The following is an 8,863-nucleotide window of genomic DNA, read 5'->3' as shown; positions in this document are numbered from 1 at the left end:
TACAAGACAGACATATTTCCAAAACCAGGAAACATTCCTACATTGTGACTGTCCCAAGGCCTCAGGAGTACATTGATGAAACCTTTCTAGATCACTAAACTGAGCCCCAAGATAGAGCCACTCGGTTGGCCTGAGCTCCTGTGCTGACAAACACTTGACATCACAGACAGCTGAAAGGAAAGGACACCTGAGCACTTCTAACCACAGCTTGACACCGGGCAGACCCTGCAGCTAAAACCTTTCTTCTAACCTATTAAAACATCTGCATTACTGAGATTATACCCAGAGCATTTGGCAAGGCTGTGCTAATTCCTGGAACAAGGAATGGAAAATAATGACAGGATCAGTAATGTGACTGTGGTCAGAGACACAGCGCTGCAAGGGACTTCAGAGATCCCATTTGACAGCAACACACAGAGGCAGGAGCCTCACACACCCCCTCCTCCAGTGGTTATCCAATATCATCTCTGAAAAYCCTCCACCATCCCACAGAGCTGCAGCTGGCTTCAGCACTTACCTGTGCTCCGTGTGCTCTGTGCTCTCTTTTTCAACATAAATCAGCTTTGCTGAAAATTCAGTTAATTTCTTCTTGTTTTCCCACAGAAGCCAGGCTGTTGGTGATTACACAATCACTATTAATTTGAAGAAAAAGGGTCTAAGATCTATCCCAGCTGTAGGATGAATCCCAAGGTGATGACTGATCATCCTATCTGCCAGTTCCCAAATAGACAAGTGGCCCTTAAGGAATGCCACAAACAGCAAGTAAGTGCATTTTCTCTGTTCTGGGCTGATCAAACAATTTAAACCTAATGTTAAAGTAAATCTACTAAGGACATAAAACTATATGAACTAGTAAGCCTAGCAGTGGGAAAAAAGAAACAATTTCTGGAAGAGCCAGGAATTTCCCAGAAAGCTGATTTTTTGGTTTACTGAGTTACAGTCATAAATCAATTATGCCCTTCAGTAGAAGCATAAGTCTTAAAACTGAACCAGTAATATTGTAGCCTCATAAATGTATGAAAGATAGCAATCCTTTTCATAAATCTGATAATTTTTCAACTTTGTTATTTAAGTTCTAGTCCACTTATTTATTTACATGCAAGAAGTCCAATTTCAAAATTATTCTACAACGCTGGTGCATCTGATTCCAAGCAAGTCCAAGCACCTCCCAATCTCTGACACACCCTTTCCRATATGCCCCCAGGAGAAAAGTGCTACAGTTATGATTTTTCTTGCCAGGCAAGAACAATTGAGGTCACTCAGTAACTGGCAGTGTCATGGAGTATCAAATCCCATGCAAGACTAATCACTGGAAATATGCTTAGGAGGAAGTAAAGCACTGCTGGAGAGCTGTCACAGCACACTCAGACTGAACCAGCAGAACACCAAGGAGCACAGACATGCCACAAACCAAACAAACAGCAAAGCCTCCCCTATGAGTATTTCACAGGTCCCTGCAGCATGAGACTCTTTCCTATCAATTATTGCAGTTATTGCTCCAGACCTTTGGGTGGGACTTGAGGAGAACCTCAGCTTTGAAGGAGAGCACCAGAGGAGAGTAATTTCATTCTGTACTAAATACACTGTTTCTGCAGACAAGTTTCATCCCCTGCAATCAGGCAATCAGCACTGCCACTGCCAGCCAAGCTCAATGCTGCCCTCAGCAGCACCGACAAACCACTACAGTGTGACACCACACAGCTCAGAGTCCTTCTCTGCTCCTGCCAGCTGCCCCGACCCGGCAGAGRTAAAAACGGCTACGTAAAACACCCGAAACCCACGTTATTTCACTTTCAGAGCGCAGCACATCAGGCCACGTCACGTCCCGGCAGAGGCTGCCCGCAGCTCCGGGMGCTGCTGCTGCTGCGAGCGGTGACACACCCAGCCCAGGACAGCCAGCAAAGGCAGCTCTGGCTTCAGCACAGACAGCTCCCAGCTCAGCACACACTGCTGGGAACCGGGGTGTCATYTGAATTGACACCAGACACTTGCACCTCGTTTCACACTGATTACAGCCCAGCCTCCTGGGGCAGATGCCAGCGTGTAGCTGCACACGAGGTGTGGCYGGCGGTTCAGCCTCCACCCTCGCAGGGTCTCTCTGTCCCCAYTKYGGGGTTTGTGGGGCTGTGGGTTGTARCCCAGCACACCCTGCTGGGCTGCAGGACCCAGCTCTGCCCTGGGCAGTGGCACAGTTACGTGTCACCCGTGCTGGGTGGGGACAAAGCCTCTTGCCTGTGCTGCACTTGGCTCCTGCTCTCTGATGGCTCTGGGGTGGCATCCCTGTCCTCTGGCTGCACAGAGGAAGCAGGACACTGGGAGATTTCTGAGGGCAGCTGTATAGCAGGAATTGGTACACCAAAGAAAAAGCTGCCATGAAACACTACAGAAACAGCCCCAAAACCAGACAGAGCTACATGCCAGTGCCACACCTATTTAACAAAGGATGCTACACAAGTCTGTACAGCAGCAATCCAGCTTGCTCTCAGTATCAAGACTTTTCAAAGATAATACCCTTAAATATGAATCTTACATGCTTTCTTAAAACCCCCCAACCCAGCCTGTATTATACCATTACCTGGAAACAAAACAGCAGTGTACGTTTACTTAGCTGTACTCGCATCATTTCCCGACCTCCGAGAGGAAACGGGAAGCAGCTTCCTCAGTTACACTGAGGGCCATAAGGAACTGGGAGTATTATTGCTGAATTTCTTTTAAACCACATGAGAAATCAGACTCAGACAGTGGTGAACCCACTAGTTACATCTCAAAGCAGACAGGCCCTAAAGTGTCAGCTCCCATCCTCAGAGACACTGAAGAGAACAGGGAATGCTCCAATCCCACCCCCCAGCCAGGTTAGGGAAGCAGACATTTCACCCAAAATCATTTAGAAGAGCACTCTGCTCTTTTCTATCATTTTCTTCTTGAGATGGAAACTAGTTCATTATTTCAGCAAAGGAAGTGTGAGCAGGAAGAAGAAACAGCAGAAATCTACCTACAAGATAAGGCWAACGCTGTTTCAGCTGGAGGAGGGGTGGTGAGCAGGCTACGTGGTTTTGCCTGTTGACACATCGCTGAGGACTGAAGGTACCAAGATACCAAATTTTTCTCAACTTGAAATCACATTTTACATTAATGCAGAGCTTTAGTTACAAACACAGTGCCAAAGGTCAGTGCCAAGACTGTTCATCCTGAGGAAGATGCACTTTTTGTTACAGGGCCCAGATGACAATCACTGACTTGGCAACTTTAGAGCTTTTACTGAGCATTTAAGATAATTGTTAYCAAATAGCTTTGGGCACTTTGGTTTTCTGGAAAAATCTTGTGCCTCTCCTGTGGCAGAGCTCCAGGAGCACTCACTCTGCCAGGGTGGGGGAAAGATGTCAGCTCTGGCTGCAGGGCAGCTACAGAAAATGCAAGGTGATGTCAGGACTCAGGGCCATCTTCACACACAAAGCCTGTATGGAAACAACAACGTTAAAGATTCACACAACACAGATTTCTTTTGAACAAAGCTCCCTCCATCTCACTGGCCTGTGAGGAGGCTGCTCTGAACTGGCCCCAGCTCAGCCAGTGCCTGCCTTGCACAGGAAGATGATGCACAGCCCTTGCTCTCCCCTCTCTCCTCAGAGCACCCATGACCTTGAGCCCTACATCTGGCTGGAACAGCTGTGCACCCTGCTCCCCCATACCAGGACTCAGTCAAGACAATTTAGATGTGGTTACATTTAGAATAACCAGGACCTCAAAACCGACCTGCAAAACAAAAAGCAGCAGCAGCAGCAGCTTGTCAGTTCAGCCCACTCCAGAGGAAACTGAACACAGACTACTCACCCCGGTTTGGTAATACAGGTATCTATTTTATTAAAAAAGTTACAAACAGGTGGACTGTAGGGTTGTCTTACAAAATGACAAGAATGAATTCTACTGGAAAAAACTTTTTACAAAGCATTATAGGTAATTGTTCCATTTTTGCACTTGTTATTCCAGATTTCACCTATGACTGATAAAGATACAGTACATTAGATACAAGATGTTAGGTTACATTTTTATTTGTAGAGCCCTACTGCAGTGATTTGAACAACTCCTAAACAGATGCCATAGTAAAGACAATACATATTGCATTTATTATTAGCCTCTTACTCTAATAAGCAACTTCACATGCAAACTATTGAGGAAGCCTAAATAAACTTTTGGTCCCTTTTTCCCCCCAAAGTGTGCTGAAGAAACCATCTCTCATTTTCCCAGTCCTGTCACTCTAAGCTAGTTCAAGTTCAAGGTTTTTTTTTTTTTTTCTTTTTTCTTTTTTTTTCGCTGAGGTCAATGAAAATGAACACTGGTTTGAAAACTACCCATAGGAATGAACCACTGATCAATATCAACCAACTTTTTCCTTCTTAGACAAAGGAAAACTAGGATCTTTATGAATTACTTTYGTATCCTATTACTTCCTTACAACCTACAAAAAAGATCAACAACCATCACTTTAAAAAAAGAATCTACTTTGAATACAAGGTTTGGTTTAATTCTGATATTAAAGTGCAAACCTAAGTATTAGCCTCAGCCTGTTTATAAAGTTTGTACAAACAGGAAAAAAAAATTTCAAGTAACCCCACAGAAAAAAATCAGGTGTTTCAATAACCAGGCAGAAATCCTGGCATCCTCTTCTTTTCAGGATTCAAATTCAACACTGAATGTAGACACAGAATCTTTATTTCTGCTAATATTGTAATGTCAGCCTGCATTACTACCAATAAAACACATTAATATTGAGATACTGTACCGGTGATCTTTTATTGTTTTAAATGCCATCATCCACAATACAATTCGTGAGTTTTCAACTGCTTAACCTCATATATCCATCACTGCTTTTACTGGAGCTTTTCTCATAGATATTTAGCTATTACAGGGAAAGAATGTACATTTCTAGAAGCATGTTCAAATGACTAAAGCTGGGCTCCTAAAAACCTAGAACTTTGGTGCAGTAGGTGAGCTGCAGTTATTAAATTTCTGCAAAAAAAAATTACACATTTTAAACCACTGCTAGAAAAAGCTCTCATGTATGCAACACGTTAATAAAAGTGAACAAAAAGATTTCGTCTGTTCTTTGTACATTTTCATTCTGCTCTTTATACCTGTGTTATTGTTAAAATTTTCAAGTATTCAGAGAAAATGTTGATCAGGTAAACAATAAGGAAGGCAATGGCTGTTTAAAGCACGCTTGCAGTTAGTATCACTGAAACCTGGTGCTTTTCCCCTTGTTACACCAACTTGTCTCTAATATTAAACTTGTTTATTGGGGAAAGAAAAAAACAAACTAAAAAGCAATTTGTGACAGTGCAAGAAAAACTTTAACAAATATTGCTTTAAAATATTATTCAGAAAGACAAATATTAGGAACTATAAAATGTAAAGTGATCTTATTTGCATTAGATTTACATGTGCAGAGGTCTACTAGATGTCTTTTACTGTGCCAGGCAAAGCTGAGCTGACAGAGTAGGCATAGAGCCTGTTTTGAAGGATACATTATCCCTTTTCAAAGGCATAGRGAAGCTATTTGTAAACAAGCAAGTTCAGAAACTCAGTAGAAGGAAAAGTGTGCTGCCGTTTTTCAATGCTACAATTGTCATTTTCAATGAAGAAACCCGAGATTGCGAGAAACATCAGCTGGAGACTTTATATCCCATTCCAAGTAATCCCTACTGTCAAATCCCACCAGTTACAAACACATTGTCACAGCTGCATTTGCCAAGAAAAGGGATACTACATCCATACAACAGAGGTGCCTTCAGTATCTTTTCATGACACTGTCACACGTAAACAAAAAGTCTCAAAGAATGACCAACTACATTGTAGGAGAAAACCTTGCAAATAGAAATAAGCACTGATGCGAGGTAATATACAGAAGTAACCATTTGTTTAAGGCTCAATTTATTCTCCATTAAAACTCTCTTCTTTTAAAAGGCATTGAGTAGGTAATACTGAGTTTAAGTATTTAATAAATACAAGTTCAGAAATTGATTAAAGAAATCAATTAAAATATTAAAAATGAACTCTTGCATATTAGCCATTATATGAACTTAGAAAGCTATAAAAGGACTGATAGATAAAGAACAGATTTTAAAACTTATGGTAAACATGCTAAGCATTCTGATTAAGGTGTGTGGATCCTGGAGGCCACCAACCTTATGCACTTAGATGTATGGCAATGTGCTGTAATAGAGACAGGTTTACCAAGGCTCAGCTCTGCAACCTGGGCTGAAAGTTCTCCAAAGCAGCATCTGTGCAAGTTTCCTCTGAGTTTTATCTGCAATTTAAACAAAAAAAAACCTAATGAAAGCCATATTCAATACACATCCAAAGTGAATACATCTCCTTCCACTGTCTGGAACAGCCAGTTTTCCATCCTGAGCTCCAAAGCACTGTTACACAGCAACATTCCCAAATTCTCCACTAATCCTGGTAATACAAGAGGCAAGCAGGTAACAACTTACTGCTATTAACTTTGTAACAGCTGCTGCTGTGGGATATGAAATTGCATCTAACCATCTGAAAAAGCCAGGAAATCTAAATTATCCGGTACAGATTCACCAATGTAAAACTCAGTGAATGTGTAACACCCAGTAATAKAAAGCAATGGCATTTAGCACAAGTTCTGGGAACTGGCAGATGACACAACTAATTCAGTTTTGACATCTGAGCTCTCAGCAATCAGATCCTCTAAATGACTCCTAAAAAAGCCCCTTAGTATTCAGACAGCCTCAGCAAGGACAGAGCTGTACACCACCATCTTCAATCAAGCACACCAACATGTTACCAACAYGATCAAAACATCTTTGCATTTCAGATAACTTGCTTGTAGCTCCCAGGATTTAGCTACAGAGATATGCTAAAAGTCTCAGGCAAAGCTCAAAGTCTGTAGAAACCTGTCATATGCACATGCATGTACTTTATTCTAGCTTGACCCCTGGCTTTTCAGGAATTCTGAGGAGCCTTCTCAATTCTTGGACTAATACAGATCGACCCCAAGAGTTAGATCCACCCCAAAAACTTTATCTAAATCAAGCATTCAATAATGTGGCTGACAAAGAAYTGCTGGGAATAGTAAGARCAGAAAAATTTAGTSGCATTTTCTTCCACGTGCCTTTYAGCACCCTTGTATTTGMAGGCTAGGAACCTCCCAATTCAGAWTTGTTATCTTTCCATTTAACTTGTGTTTAGTTATCACAATTAACACGCTGTAGTACCTCATCTGACTTCACTTGCCTGTGATATTTTATAGAACTCTCTGGTCTCTTCTGTAAGCAGGCAGGAGAAAAGGGGAAGTTATACAATCTAGTACAACGAACATATCTGGGTTGCACAACCACATAGACCAGAAGAGAGTACACTTTCAGTTTTTACTCCTACAGAGGAATGCTCTTCCTTCAACCTTGCTAATACCAGTTACTCATGAACRGAGGGGACAGAAATCACTAATCAGCATCAGTCCTTCATCCCAACATTAAGGTGTTACCAGTCCTATTAGTACCAGAAAGACTTTTATGCACCAGCATTGCAACAGGTACTATATTTYAAAGAAGATTCAAAACAAGAAAGTGTCATACTGAAAATTCAGGAAATACTGGAGCAAGGAACATAAAGCACCTCCTAGACCTCTCCTATCTCTGAATGCAAGAACAAAACGACAGAAGACCAGTGCAGAAACAGGAAAGGGGAGRCAGGAAACAGGATGTGAGAACACCACACATTTTTAAAAGGAACTATGGGTTATACTGACTATGCAGTTATGTTCCATCCTTCATTTCACCCAATGCAGCTGACTGGAGCAGCAGCTTAAGCAAATCCTTCTAAAAAATGTCATGCAATAACCTACACATCATAGCTGACAGACAGGCTGAGRTATCAGTATCAAAAAGAGGTTAAGTGGCACCTATGAATTAAAACTGACACTGGAACAGCCTCAGGCAAAGCCAGGCCCAGCAAAAAAATCCACCCCTACCCCTCCTGTGGGTTTCTGCACCAGACCTGMAGGGCCACAAACTGCTGCTCTGTGAACTGACACACACCTAAGGCTCCTCCTGGACACAGCCAGGTTACAGAACTCAGAGATTATGACAATTATCCCAGGACACAACTGTAGCTCAAGCCCACTTCCTACACACAGGTTTTCAGACAGCTGATTCCACTTCCTCAGTTTCAATTTACCTAGGAGGGGTCACACCTAAAACAGAGGTTTGACAAGCAGCAATTGTTTCCTGGATCACAGATAAGAAGAAGGATTACGAAGCTKATTAGAGCTATCACAAGACATCATCAACACCTCTCCTACACCAGAGAACATCAYACAGAAATTATCAAGCAGCAAAGACTTAAGATAAAGTTAATGAGACCCTACATCTACTCAATCAAAGAACAAGGACAGAGTGGGAGCCAGGAAGAGGAAAGCACCCCAAAAGTGTGGGGCTGAAATAAAATATACAGAGCATGGAGCCTGWGAAGAGCCAGAATGAGTAATAAAAGTTCCAGACATGGCGAGAACTGGGCTGAATAGGGGACAGTCCAAGAAGGAAAAACTCGTTCGGCACGGGTGATGAGACTACACTGGGCAGAGGCAGCATTGCCCAGAAATAAGGAAGCAGTTTGCTGCTAAAGGCTTGGGATCACTGTGTTAGCCAGGCAGAAGGAAGGAGAGGAAATCTGTATCACAAAAACTTATGATCTACTCTCTCAAAAGCTCAGAAAGACTTAAGAATACAGATGTTTCTTCTGAAGCAACAACACSTTTAGGAAACCCACCAAATCTAGGCGTAAATTGCCATTCAAAGGAATAACATGTGGCCCTGTTGTACATGAATTTCACCTT

This window comes from Malurus melanocephalus, unplaced genomic scaffold (assembly GCF_030028575.1).
Source record: "Malurus melanocephalus ecotype Western Australia unplaced genomic scaffold, MMel_1.1 scaffold_603, whole genome shotgun sequence".
Taxonomy (NCBI): domain Eukaryota; kingdom Metazoa; phylum Chordata; class Aves; order Passeriformes; family Maluridae; genus Malurus; species Malurus melanocephalus.
The sequence above is the reverse complement of the archived record's forward strand: the minus strand, read 5'-3'. Positions refer to the sequence as shown.